Raw genomic sequence first — 15,422 nt, 5'->3', positions numbered from 1 at the left:
GCTTAACAAACTAACTAATTACAGCTGTGACATGTGAACCACACGTGCCAACACTAACAAATTCTTAGCTAACTATTACTGTTATCACTACATGCATCCGGTGACGAGGAGGCAGGCCCAATTGGTAGTTGTGGAAGTGGTAGCTCTGATGACCACGATGAACCAGGAATTGGTTGCTCTAATGACGACGATGAACAAGGAATTGGTAGCTATGAAATGAACCAAGATTGGTAGCTATGAAAATGAACCGGGAAGCTATAGATCTGATGACGATGATGAACCAATCAGCAAAAGATTCAACAAAGTCTAAATTATTTTGTGCTTGGTTCAATCATTCAATGAGGTAGGAGGAGAGCTGTTCTCTTATTACATTTTGGTTTTATGGTTTTCAATTTCCAAATACATAAATGCAGGATATGCTATAATATTGTTGGGTTGTGAAGCTTGTTAATTTCAAAGTGTTACAAGATTTACTTACTCAGTCGAGCTTGAGTAACAGAATCTTTTTCAACAATGCTACTCTTTTCATAATTTTGTATCACAATTTATCTTGAGATGTTGCCAAAGTGTTAATTAAACTTGTGCTCTGCTTCCAGGTCTTCATTTTTCCTTAAATTGTTTGTCCTGTTTCTACGTTGGAGATATTTTCTGAGTGGATATGAATTGGATTAACTTGTTAATTTCAAAGGGTGTTCTCATGTTTATGAACCCGAGTGTGCGCACTGCTGGAAGGCCTCGATATTTATGAGAATGAACCAACCACAAGTTCCTGATCGGCTAAAACAGTAGGATATTAGCAAGATAATCATAGCACAAAGGGAACTAGCAATAAACTTCTTCTCGTCACTGTCAGTGCCATCAAACTCACTCCCTGTCCCTGCAGCATTCTCCACTTTGACATGCTTAAAGCTCCACTGATCAATGCCTGCCTAGGAAGGAAGTACACATATATATATGATTTAGAGAAACTCTTACCGGCTTCTTCTCTTCAGCTTGCCTACTTTCTAAAGTATTATAGTCCATAACCATCAGTCACAAGAAAGAAAACATAAAAGTTAGACAAAAACTAATCATCCATTTAAAAGATAAATCATATTCAGTATCAACCCAAAAACTAATCCTCTTTCTGCTTTAGTTCAGGTTCTCAAAAACCAAACAACACTATGATTTTCTTTCATATACATTTTGATGACCATTGAAGGATACTCAAAGTTCAAAAACAGAGAAAGAAAAAACAAATGAACATATTTCTTATGCACCTGGTTATCATTATAAAACAAAAACATCCCCAATATATCAAAACTTTAACAAATATAATTATTCTCAAAGCCTAGTGCTCAATAGCCCCATCTATAGACCGATAAGAGAAAATTAACAAAAGCCCTAATTTTATCATCTGTAAATCCAAAATCCTTATGACCCAAAAAAAATAATCCAAAAATCCAACCTCACTTTCAAAATTAAAAATTGTGTTGTATTTGGATTGACAAATTTTTTTTATAACAAAGACCAGATTGTCAAGATGAAGGAAGAAACATACCAGATTTCATAGATCTTCGAGTGTTGGTTGGTGAGCAGAGAGAACAACTTTGGGGTTTTTGACACGGAGAGAGAGAGAGAGAGAGAGAGAGAGAGAGAGAGAGAGAGAGAAAGAGAGAGAGAGAGCCCCAAACCTTTGGAAATCGCGGCGACGGAGAGCCCCAAAACGACGACAAATTTGAGGAAGTAGGCCTGGTTCTTGTCGTCGGGGTGCTGGTAATTGACTAAGAACATACCAGATGGAGTAAACATGAGAGAGAGAGAGAGAGAGAGAGAGAGAGTTTGGAGTTTGATTGCAATTGAGGGCATTTAGGGTAAAATTTTCGTAAGGAAGACTGAAATTTTTGGGGGAAAGTCTGAAATTTTTTGAGGGAGAGTGAAATTTGTGTGGGAGAAGAGTGGGTATCACGAGAGAGAAGAGAGAGAGAGAGAGAGAGATGAAAGAGTTTAGGGCCCATTCGGTAATGTTTTTAGAGCTTGTTTTCTGTTTTTGTTTCCTGTTTTTCACAAAAACACGTTCGGTGCATCGTTTTCGTTTTCCCTCACAAAACGTTTTCAAAACAAATCTGACTTTGTGAACAAAAGTTGAAAATGAAAAAAAGTTGTTTTCAGTGATTTCATTTTCAGTGTTTTCCGAAGACACAAGAATGCATCCCATCAACAACTCTAGCTCTCTCTCTTGACAACCAATAAACCCACCAACAGGAACAACACCCATCTTCTCCGACCCAAAATAAACAAATCTGCAAATTAAGAAAAAAAAAATACAGAGGGAAGAAGAAAAAAACAGAGACAAGAAGAAGAACCACCACATACCCAACTCAACCACCATCATCACCCAATCAAACCATCACAGCCATGGAAGGAAGGAGGAGTGGGTGTGGCCTGGGAAGGAAAGGAAGAAGAAAAGAGGAAGAAAAGGAGAAAAAAGAAACGGCCTGGGGAAGGAAAGGAAGAAGAAAAGGGGAAGAAAGTAGGAAAGAGGAAGAAAAAGAGAAAAAAGAAGCAGCCATGTGAAGGAAAAGACGAAGAAAAAAGGAGGAAAGAGAGAAAAGGAGAAAAAGAAGAAAAAGAAAAAAGGAAAAAAAGGAGATAAGGTAGTTTTTGAGCTTAATTTTTTTCATTGTTTACAATAATTTTAGCCTCTAAAAATATCAGAATTAAAAAAAATTAGAATTAAAATTAGCAAAAATACACCTGAAAAACAATTGTACTACCAGACACGTTTTTATTGTTCTTGTTTTCTAAAGATGTTTTCTAATTAATCTACCAGACGCATTTTCATTTCCTGAAAATGCAAATTTGTTTTCTTGTTTTCATTCTCTGAAAATATTCTCGAAAACATTCTCCAAAACGTTACAGACGGGCCCTTAAATTTTTGGCAAAAAAATCACTGTAGCGGTCAACCATGGTTTTGGCATCGGTCCTAAATGTTCCATTTAAAAAACAATTCTTGAAAAATGTTTTTACGCATCAATATAATATATCATCGATGCTAAAGTATAATCAAAGGCATCGGCAAGAAATGCCAAATTTTTTTGGTGATACCTTTATATCCTTTTAGTCTTATCAATTATAAAATCGATGCCTAAGATACTAACAACATCGGTTTTTAGATTTTTCAATGCCTATATGGTGTTGTGTAAAGTTAAATTTGGCATAGTGACGTACATCATTGATTGTTTGTTTCTTGTATTTATTCGTTCTTAATAATTAATTAGAGTTTTCTTTCTTTCATGGTTTCATTAGTGAATTAAAGTTATATAAGTGAATTAAAGTTATATAAAAAAAAATTATTTTTAATCATTAAAAAGTAGAGAGCTTAAAAGGTGAAACATTAATAATAATAATAAAATACTGTTTTATAGATAGTGTGGTTGGACTCCAATATGCCTTTTTGGTATGCATACAAATATAAATTTTCGAGAAGAAATAACGCATCCCAACAACAAAGTTTCATTGAGAGAATTTATCAAAAATAGTCAAAACTTGACCCTCAATTAAAAAAATGTCAGTTTTTGTAAAATATTTCAAATGTAGCAAAAAAAAAACTCAACCAAATAGACACAAATGCCCTCAAATTTAAAACCCACATAAACCTAAGAAAGAAAACCTTATTACATTGGGAATCTTTGTACACACGTTTGCAGATGTATTGCTGCCCTAGTCAAACAATGAGTGCAGTTCTTCCTTGATTGTTCATTCAGTTGTTTCTTCGTCTATTCTTCATACTATATTATATTACATACAGGGTAGACATCCAACAACAATTTTTTTTTCTTTGGTGAATAAAACAGAAAATTGTATATAGTGAATCTGAATTGTGAAGCATAAGAAACATAAGCCATACTTTTTCCATTCACATCAAGTTAAAAGTTTTCTCTATCTGCAGATTACTGCACTTTAAACTTCTTTGCCTAACTTCTATGGTTTTTACTACCCTTTTATATTATGCTTGGAATACATTAGAAATAAAATATGAAGTCTAATGGCAATGATGTAAAAACATAGGAACATTATGACCTCTTATATCTTACTGGTCATTTAAGTTAAAAATTGGGTTTATGTCTAGGAAATAAAAATTGTAGGGACCTATATTGGACAAACCCTAAATTTTATTAAGAAACCACAAAAAGGCACAACAATACAACAAAAAGTAAAATCCAACCAAGCTCAACAACAAGGATATAATTTTTTAGTGGAAAATGTTGGGAATGTTGGGAACACTGACTTATATCATGATTTGATTTTTCTTTGGCCTACAAATCAATTCTTTTATGTGGAAAATTCTTTTGACTTTGTCACTCAAATTGTACAAATATGGTTGTGTGGCTTTTAAAAGGCAACGTGACGTGTGGGATGGGCTGCCAATTTTGAAACTTATTAGCTTCTTCGAGAAGCAGATGTAGCATTTATGCATGTGGGGAACACTCAGCGGATTGATCCATCATAGAAGACAAAATAATTGTGTCATTCAGACAGACCTGGGCAATTGATCCCACAACAAGTCTTTCACTCATTTTTCAAGTTGGTCCCTTCAGCCTCATTTGTTACGGAAGATTGTCTTGGCATAAACTATTCTGAAAAATTGTCTTGGCTTGAATTGGCTTAAGTTGACTAACACTTAACCGATGTTTAGTGATGCTTGGATTGGGACTAAATTTAAATTGATTAAAATATCAATAAATAGGATGATATATTTCAACTTATGTTCTTCTGTACAAACATGGGTTAAAAATATTCCAAAGTTTTATTTAATAAGGTTTATTTTTTAGGTTTATATAGGTTTTAAATTTGAGGGCATTTGTGTCTATTTAAGTGAGTTTTTTGCTATAATTAAATATTTTATAAAAAAAACTGACATTTTTGAAATTAAGGATCAAGTTTTGGCTATTTTTGATCAATATTGGGAATCTTTGTACATACGTTTGCAGACGTACTGCTACCTTTGTCCAACAGTGAGTGCAGTTCTTCCTTGATTCTTCATTCAAATTCTTCTTCGTCTGTTCTTCATACTATATTATATTACATATTGGGTAGACATCCAACAACAATTGTTTTATATTTTTTGGTGAATTAAACAAAAAATTGTATACAGTGAATCTGAATTGTGAAGCATAAGAAACATAAGCCAGACTTTTTCCATTCACGTCGAGATAAAAGTTTTCTCTGTCTACATATTACTGCACTTTAAACTTCCTTGCCTAACTTCTATGGTTTTTACTTCCCTTTTATATTATGCTTGGAATACATTATAAATAAAATATGAAGTATGATGGCAACGATGTAAAAACATAGGAACATTATTACCTCTTATATCTTACTGGTCATTTAAGTTTAAAATTGAATTTTACACATAGATTTATAGAATGATGGGCATATGTCTAGGAAATAAAAATTATAGGGACCTATATTGGACAAACCCTAAATTTTATTAAGAAACCACAAAAAGGCACAACAATACAACAAAAAGTAAAATCCAACCAAGCTTAGCAACAAGGATATAATTTTTTAGTGGAAAATGTTGGGAACACTCACTTATATCATGATTTGATTTTTCTTTGGCCTACAAATCAATTCTTTTATGTGGAAAATTCTTTTGACTTTGTCACTCAAAGTGTACAAATATGGTTGTGTGGCTTTTAAAAGGCAACGTGACGTGTAGGATGGGCTGCCAATTTTGAAACTTATTAGCTTCTTTGAGAAGCAAGTGCAACATTTATGCATGTGGGGAACACTCGGTGGATTGATCCATCATAGAAGACAAAATAATGGTGTCATTCAAACAGGCTTGGGCAATTGATCCGACAACAAGTCTTTCAGTCATTTGCCAAGTTGGTTCCTTCAGCCTCATTTGTTACGGAAGATTGTCTTGGCATGAACTATTCTCAAAAATTGTCTTGGCTTGAATTGGCTTAAGTTGACTAACACTTAACCGATGTTTGGTGATGCTTAGATTGAGACTAAATTTAAATTGATTAAAGTATCAATAAATAGGATGATATATTTCAACTTCTGTTCTTCTGTACAAACATGGGTTAAAAATATTCCAAAGTTTTATTTAATAAGGTTTATTTTTTAGGTTTATATGGGTTTTAAATTTGAGGGCATTTGTGTCTATTTAAGTGAGTTTTTTGCTATAATTGAAATATTTTATAAAAACTGACATTTTTGAAATTAAGAATCAAGTTGTGGCTATTTTTGATAAATATTGGGAATCTTTGTACATACGTTTGCAGACGTATTGCTGCCCTAGTCAAATAGTGAGTGCAGTTCTTCCTTGATTGTTCATTCAGATTCTTCTTCGTCTATTCTTCATACTAGATTATATTACATATAGGGTGGACATCCAACAACAATTGTTTTTTTTGGGTGAATTAAACAGAAAATTGTATATAGTGAATCTGAATTGTGAAGCATAAGAAACATAAGCCAAACTTTTTCCATTCACGTCAAGATAAAAGTTTTCTCTGTCTGCAGATTACTGCACTTTAAACTTCCTTGCCTAACTTCTATGGTTTTTACTTCCCTTTTATATTATGCTTGGAATACATTATAAATAAAATATGAAGTATGATGGCAACAATGTAAAAACATAGGAACATTATGACCTCTTATATCTTACTGGTCATTTAAGTTTAAAATTGGGTTTTACACATAGATTTATAGAATGATGGGCATATGTTTAGGAAATAAAAATTGTAAGGACCTATATTGGACAAACCCTAAATTTTATAAAGAAACCACAAAAAGGCACAACAATACAACAAAAAGTAAAATCCAACCAAGCTCAACAAAAAGGATATAATTTTTGAGTGGAAAATGTTGGGAACACTGACTTATATCATGATTTGATTTTTCTTTGGCCTACAAATCAATTCTTTTGACTTTGTCACTCAAATTGTACAAATATAGTTGTGTGGCTTTTAAAAGGCAACGTGACGTGTGGGATGGGCTGCCAATTTTGAAACTTATTAGCTTCTTTGAGAAGCAGGTGCAACATTTATGCATGTGGGGAACACTCGGCGGATTGATCCATCAAAGAAGACAAAATAATGGTGTCATTCAAACAGGCTTGGGCAATTGATCCGACAACAAGTCTTTCAGTCATTTGCCAAGTTGGTCCCTTCAGCCTCGTTTGTTACGGAAGATTGTCTTGACATGAACTATTCTCAAAATTTGTCTTCACTAGAATTAGCTTAAGTTGAATAACACTTAACCGATGTTTGGTGATGCTTGGATTGGGACTAAATTTAAATTTATTAAAATATCAATAAATAGGATGATATATTTCAATTTCTGTTCTTCTGTACAAACATGGGTTAAAAATATTCCAAAGTTTTATTTAATAAGGTTTATACGGGTTTTAAATTTGAGGGCATTTGTGTCTATTTAAGTGAGTTTTTTGCTATATTTGAAAAAAATATTTTATAGAAACTGATATTTTTGAAAATAAGAATCAAATTTTGTCTATTTTGTTAAATTCTCTTTCACTGAGGTGTTGGTGGAAAACATTAATCCTTTCACTTATTTTTGACTCAGGTGTTGATTCGAAAATCGTGAATTTGTTAAACTTAAAACTATTTCTTTCCGGATTGGGTCAAAAAAGGAAAAAACTCACTCTCTGACGATATCTCCAATGTGGTCAAAAAAGAAATAATTCACTCTCTCTGTCTCTCCCTGTCTCTCATTATTTGGTTTCTACAGTCCCCTGTCTTTAATCTAAACTTTCTGAATTAACTTGGGTAAGCAAACATGGACAAAAGACCCTCCCAACTCAGATTACTTTGATTTTGCAATGTGAATGCAATTCTATTAGAAAGGAGAGACGCTTGTTAAGCACCAAGCGATTCTACCATCGAAGACTCAAAATGAAATAATTAGCTTTTTCCTCTTGAGAGCCTACAATTTGACGTCAGAAAGAAGACCAAGCAATTCTACCATCGAAGACTCTACAATGGACACATAAGAAAAGACTCATCACACCGGCACCAAAAAATAACTAAAAAAGAAACAAAAAAAGAAACCGTGTTGTTTCTCTCTCTCTCTCTTCCATTATTTCCTTTCCTACGCATATCCCATCCCTCCTCTTTTCATCTGTTCCTCAACTCTCGGGTGAATATTGTATTTTTTTTCCATTTTCTGGTGACAGTTAACTTCGCATCTTGTTTTTGGTTGGATTGGTTTGTTTTGCTGCCAATTCTCTGGCTCGTGATTGTGGTGCTGTTCCACAGAGCTGTTGTCCGAGTTGCTGCGTTTCCATTTCATTAATCTCTAGTTTGTTTTTGCTGGGTATTTGCTCTCTTCCCTTCTTCCCTTTTGCTTAATACGTTTTCAATTACCCAAAAGAACAATTATAGCTACCATTTTCATTTTATGTATTTCCTGAGCGTTTGCCGAACCAGATTTCCAGGAACTGTCTTTTTCCCATGGCATTGAGCACCCAAAGAGCCTCTACATCTCGTACTTCAGCTGAATGGGCTCCTCCCCATTGGAAGCATGATGTCTTTTTGAGCGATTGCCAGATCTTCCGCTAAATATAAGAAGTGTAAACGTAGACAATTGTATTTCCCTTTTTAGTATTGGTGAAGTTGCTTCAAATTGGTTGAAGAAGAATAATTTTAAGCTTTCTTGTTTTAATTGCTTCAAATTGGTTGAAGAAGAAGACTGGATTATATTTTTCTTTAAAATGATAAGGACAGCGGCCATTGAGGTATTTACTCTCTCGTTGAATATTATAGTTTTCTTTCCCTTTTTATTTTTATTTTGGTGAAAAGGATATAGTTTTCTTTTCTATAATAAATAAATATAATTTCGACCAAAAAAAATAATGGTAATTCTTTTGGTACAGGGAATGCTCTTAAAAAATAATGGTAATTCTTTTGCTCCTGTGAGCTGTATTACATGCCCTGTATTTGGAATTCTTGAGTGGTTCGGTAATCCAAGTGTGGGAGATTCAATAACTGTGGAGCTGCCTCTCCCTCCACACCCATCAAATAGCAGCGACTGGGTTGGGATCGCTGTATGTGTTGTTTTTGATAGTAGTCCCGGATTCCTTCCTGGATATTATTTCAAGATTGAAGTTCGATCATCTCAGAGATATTTGGATGTCCTTCGTCGACGCTATCCAACTGAGATGATTTTTTCAAATAACCTTTGGGTTTTTTATTTGCCTCGCGATCATCCAAGCCTCACGAATGCCTCAACCAGTCATCGGTTTTCGTTCGAAACGTATTATTTTTCACCTAGAAGTTTGGAAAACCTCAAAACAAGCTCGATTATAAAGGAATGTAGGGCTCGGTTGGTGTACAAGAGAGATTTGGAAGAATTCAGCCGTTTGAGGTACGGTGACGAGGTAGGTCCAATTGGTAGTAGTGGAAGTGGTAGCTCTGATGAGGGCGATGAACCAGTCGCCAAAAGATTGAAGAAAGTCTAAATTATTTTGTGCATGGTGCAATCATTCAATGAGGTCTCAAAATAATACTTGAAAAGCTAATGACGATGATGGTCAATCCTCAGAATTCATCTCAGTAAGTCACCTTTTATTTTCATTTTTCTTTTGAACTACTGTTTAATTTGCTCTGAAACTTGTCAATCTGACTGACGGAAGGACACTATCATCTATCATTGTTTAATAATACTTGTCTCTCATCTAGTTTCAAATTTGATGAAAAGCAAGCAATGCATTGGTGGCATTCACAAAGTTTCAAATTTGGTTGCATCATATTTAGTTCTTGTATTAGGTTGGAGGAGAGAGAGTAATTTTCTTGTCACATCTTGTTTGTATAGTTTGCAGGATATGCTGTAATTTTGTGTTCCTCTAATTTTGTGCTATTTCAATTGCTGTGTCAGATATTGTACTGAAAACAGACAAGTAAGGTGTCTGTATGCCATGAAAATGCACACTCTGAATGAACCTTTGCAGATGTTGCCCAACTGAAGCATTTAGAACCGCACACTACTGAATGAACATCAGATTTTATTGGTAACTCAGGAGGTATCTTTGTGCTTAAATAAAATGGTTTCTGCATACTGTTAATGTTGTGCTCTAAGAATATAATCTTATTAAGTAGTTTTGTCTGAAAATGGACTAAGCCTGCATATAAATACTTTTATCAATGACAATTTCTCCTATGTTGCAAACAGAAAACAACAGAACAAATCCTAAAATGTATATATGCTATAGATTTACAAAACTAACTTGTGCTCTGCTTCCAGGACTTCATTTTTCCCTAAATTGTTTGCCCTTTTTCTATGATCGAGATATTTTCTGAGTGGATATGACTTGGATTAACTTGTTCATTTCAATGTGTTAGAACATTTACTTCCTATAGGCCTCGAGTACAAGAACATTTTCAGAGCAACCTTTCAATGCTGTGCTATCAAACTTTTGCTATACTGAAATAATGTGTGAAAAATGTTAGTATAGTTCTGAGTCTTCTGACCATAGTTACCCAAATCGCTCACCCCCCTTACGAATTTCGAACTGGATTGCACGTACCGAATCATGGTACGTTAGTGTTCTGGAACGATGCATTTAGCTAACCAAAACTCATAAGGATTAGAATAATACATGAGCGACCTTGCTGCCCAAACTCAATTGGTTGTTCCAATCATCAACTTAATAGGGTGGTGGGAGAGCGATAGAGGGAGCCATGAAAAGAGAGAACCATGGAGAGAAAGCGATGGAAAGAGAGAGCCATGGAAATGGAGAACAATGTGTTAGAATATTTAGGCCTTGAGTAAATGAACATTTTCAGAGCAACCGTTCAATGCTGTGCTACCAAACTGTTGCAATAGTGAATTAATGTGTGGAAAATGTTAGTATTGTTCTAGGTCTTCTGACCAAAATAAAAAAGGGGAAAATAGTTAATTAAGGTGAAAGAATGTGTGTGAAAAATCTAGGAGAAAAGGATGAAAGAATAAGAGGCAGAGAGAATTGTAATTATTGTACGTATATTTCCTCTGTTTCCACTATATTGAAATGAGTATAGTATTTCCTATTATATACAGCTTCGGCAGATTTCTCTAGAGCTAAGGTTATTTACAAGGAATATGGAGATATGGACAAGTGTAGGCCTGCTATTGAATCAGCCGTTTTCCTTAGAGTTTCGAAAGGAATGTGAGTGAAGGAAATTTGCTGCATTATTTTGCTTGCTCATTGCTGCTTTACGATTATAGCTGCTTTTGGATTTTGCAGCAGGTGTGGAAATTTGCATCTTTGCTGTTATTTAAATTTATTTCGATAGAAAATCAGGAAAGGAAGGGAGAGGTGGTTAGTTCATAAGGGAAGAGAGAATAACAGAGAAGGAGTGGCAAAAGGAAATGTGAGTTTTAGCTTTACAACAAAATTAGCAGAAGTGGAGCAATTAACATAATTAAATTTTGAAAGGTGCTGGACATAGCCTAATGTGGTTAAGTAAAATAAGCTTATTTTCATTGCTAATTGCTTATGTTGTATGTTTTATAATGATTTTCCTTTCTTAATTTCATTTCAGTTCTGTTGGAAAAACAGTTGGCATTATCGGCTTGGGATGAATTGGCAAGCCAGAGTTGAAGTACTAGGAATACTATCCAAGTTCCATGGAGTTAGTTGGTTGTGTGAACTCTGATCACTTCTGAGGAGACCAACAACATTGTCGATTTTGAAGTCATCAATGCTTGCTTTCCAAAGGGTATTCTTGTTAACATTCGAAGAGGCCTTAATATCAATGAACCTGAGTCTCTGCACTGCTGGATGGTTTCTGCTGACATGGTTAGTAACTGAAGCATTTAGAACATGGTTGGTAACTTGGGAGGTATCTTATTCTGCTTGAATGGTTTCTGCTGCAGGTTCAAGTCCACTCCACATGTTGTATATGTTTGATACAGATGGGCAGGTCATCCCCAAATTTGAGATTTTCTTTAACTTCAAGTTGTGCTACTTCAACCAATGTGTTAATTAACATGGATAGTTTCTCAAGTCTCCTATGTTGCTAACAGAAAAAAGCATATCCTTTTTCCTTCTGCACTTACCTCTTCTTTTGGTGTTTTCCTAAATTTGTTGTCCTCCTACTACGTTCGAGATATATTCTGAGTGGATGGTCCTTGCTTAGGACTTGGATTAACTTGTTAATTTCAATGTTCTAGGATATTTACTTCATATAGGCCTCGAGTAAATTAACTATTGCTATAGAAGTTATTATATACTGTATTATCAAACTATTGCAATAGTGAAATAATATGTCAAAAATGTTAGTATAGTTCTGAGACTTCTGACCAAAAGAAGGGAAAATAAATTTTTTATTTCTTTATGTTGTATCTTCTGTAATGGTTTTCTTTTCTTATTTTAATTGAAGGCTATGGTGATGAAAGGATTACTAAATCTGGTGAATACGGAAGGTGCTCAAGTTTTAGAAAAACAGTGTTGGCTTGTTCTGCAAGGCTGGTGGATGGAGGACATATCAGCATAAAAGCTTTCTGGCCTCCCCCTTGTTATCTCTGCAAGTGACAAACTCGTTGGAACTCCTCTACAAGTTTGGCCTTTTGTGGTCCTTGTGGCAATGAACTTTCTCTTGTAATGATAAAACAAATAAGAAAAGGAAATGCAAATATGGGGAAGACTAATGCAGCTAAAACTCCCAATCCAAGAGCCATCTCCACTATCCTGTTTTTCTTTCATGAGAATGATCAACAGGGATGCTGTTGATAATTGAATCATGTGATGGAGAGCACAAGTGGATGAGACCCAAAAGTCTTGAATCTCCACCTATTCACAATGTGAAATTGATCATGAAGGGCAGAGTCTGTTGCATTATCTACAATGGCAGTAAGTAAGTGGTCAAAGCATAAGACTACAACAAATGAGAATGTAGCTTTCCTCTCGGTTTATACTAGTAGTCTATTATTCTTAATATATTGTGCATATGTCTAAGTTAAACTATTATTTTTGTCACGTAATCCTAATCTTGGAACATCAACTTCCTTTATTGTATCAGAGCTTCACGTGTTGGGGCCCAATAACCACACATGCTCTGACGTCACCTAATATGTGTTGTTTGCATGTTAGGCTTCTTACATTAAAAAGTTAGGGGACATAACTTGGGTTTATAAGAGTTCAGTTACTCCCCCATTACTAAATAGTTTTGATATAGAACCTCAACTTCCTTCACAGCTCTGATATTGGGCCCTGGCATATTGTATCGTGGGACTTTTTTTGGGTAGAATTATTGTGTTTTAAGATAAGACTATGAGCTCTTCACATGTGAGGTTTTTAATGTTACTTAAAAATGGACAGGTGTATCTATAGTAATGACGTGGGGACTTCTTTGATTTCTTGGACAGGTTTCTAAGAGTCTTTGATTGAAAGCACTGGTGGTGCAAAAGAATGGGGTTGCTGGCTTCTCTTCCATTCTTAAAATTTCATTTTTGTTTCAGATCTGTTTATTTAAAAGAATGGGGTTGCTGGGTGCAAAAGGACGGCGGCGATGCCAAGAGTTCTTAAATGAAAAGAGTCCTTGTGGATCAATATGCTTGATCCTTAAATTACTAAGTTTAAGAAAGTTGGGAACTTGCTTGGAAGTTTATAATTACTGTAGAAATCAGAGAAAAAGAAGAAAACAGAACAACACAAGTTTAACGAGGTTCGGCAATTTAGAACCTACGTACCCGGTGGAGTTTTAGATTCTTATTCATCATATCATATCAGTACAACAGGCTGCATATATATGCAAGCCTTTTACAGTCGTTAGAATTAATAAAGGCTTTTACAGTACCAAGACAATACAACTGTTGGAAGATGAAGAGTTTCCAGCAGCTGTAAGAAGACGAGGAGTTTCCAGCAGCAGTTAATTATTTTACATATTCCAATACTCCCCCTCAAGCGGAGGCGAGAATATTGATTGAGCCAAGCTTGAACAAAAGGTTTTCAAATTGAGCTAAAGGAAGTCCTTTGGTGAAGATATCTGCCAGTTGCTCATTACTGCGGATGTATGATGTGCGAATTATATTGGACTAAATCTTCTCTCGGACAAAATGACAATCAACTTCAATATGCTTGGTTCGTTCATGAAACACTGGATTGGAAGCAATATGAATGGCAGCCTGATTATCACAAAAGAGAGTCATGGGATGTGGGTCTTTAAAGCCCAAATCATTGAGAAGTCCCTGGAGCCAAATTAATTCGCAAGAGACAGCAGCCATGGCTCTGTATTCGGCTTCAGCACCTGAACGAGCAACGACACTCTGTTTCTTACTCTTCCATGTGACCAAATTTCCTCCAACAAAGGTACAATATCCTGTGGTGGATTTCCGGTCAATTTTACACCCTGCCCAATCAGCATCTGAGTACCCTATAATTTGATTGTTTCCATTTTTCCTCTTTAAGTAACGAAGAATCCGTTTGATTGCTTGCAGGTGAGTTGATCGAGGAGAATGCATGACTTGGCTTACTAAGCTTACTGCATGAGAGATGTCAGGACGAGTAATAGTAAGATAAATAAGCCTCCCAACCAGCCTTTGATAACTACTATCATCTGCTAACAAATCTCCATCGAGACCAAGTTTGGCCTTCCAATCAATTGGGGTAATGACTGGTTTGGTTTCTAACATACCAGTTTCTTGTAGAAAATCCAACACATACTTGCGTTGATTAAGAAATAAACCTTTGCTTGAGGAGGCAATTTCAATACCCAAAAAATATTTTAAGGACCCTAAATCCTTAATAGCAAACTTCTTGTGAAGAAAAGACTTGAGTTTATGAATCTCTCTCATATTGCTGCCTGTAATAATGAGATCATCAACATATATAAGTATCACCAATCTTCCAGTAGGCCCATCTTTAACAAACAAAGAGGAATCTGCATTACTTCTTGTGAAATTTATACTTTCAAGAACTGAACTTAATTTGGCATACCAAGCCCGTGGAGATTGCTTAAGTCCGTAGATAGCCTTGTGCAATTTACAAACCATTCCTTCTTGTTTTTCATGAGGATGACCAGGCGGCAAGCTCATGTAAACTTCCTCTTCTAATTCTCCATGCAAAAAGGCATTCTTCACATCCATTTGAAATAAAGGCCAATCATTATTGACAGCAACAGATAAGAGAACTCTTACTGTGTTCATCTTTGCTACAGGAGCAAAAGTTTCCTTGTAGTCTACTCCAAAAGTTTGAGTAAACCCCTTAGCCACCAGCCTTGCCTTGTGTCTCTCAATGGATCCATCACTGTTAAACTTGGTCTTATATACCCATCTGCAACCAACTACTTTCTTCCCTTTAGGCAACTTAACAATACTCCAGGTTTAATTTTCATCAAGAGCTTTAAGTTCTTCTCTCATTGCTTTTTGCCAAATCAATTTGGTTTTTGCCTTTTGAAAAGAGCTGGGTTCACAAGAGATTGAAATTT

At 35.2% G+C, this 15,422-nt stretch overlaps 1 long non-coding RNA gene and 1 pseudogene across 2 annotated transcripts in view; one reads left to right on the top strand and one right to left on the bottom strand.

The window, feature by feature from the left end:
* LOC103336403 (disease resistance protein Roq1-like) overlaps positions 1-15,422 on the top strand; it is a 73,680-nt pseudogene that overhangs the window by 22,688 nt on the left and 35,570 nt on the right. The gene's annotated exons all lie outside the window — the stretch shown is intronic.
* Positions 742-2,621, bottom strand: LOC148915919 (uncharacterized). Its single transcript, XR_016128091.1, has 2 exons — positions 1,541-2,621; positions 742-1,004 (listed from the first exon to the last, which is right to left on the bottom strand). It is a non-coding gene; the product is annotated as an uncharacterized LOC148915919 (long non-coding RNA).

Source organism: Prunus mume, linkage group LG6 (genome assembly GCF_029339155.1).
Source record: "Prunus mume cultivar Tortuosa linkage group LG6, ASM2933915v1, whole genome shotgun sequence".
NCBI lineage: Eukaryota > Viridiplantae > Streptophyta > Magnoliopsida > Rosales > Rosaceae > Prunus > Prunus mume.
Note: the sequence above shows the minus strand (reverse complement) of the source record. Positions and strands in the feature narration are given on the sequence as shown.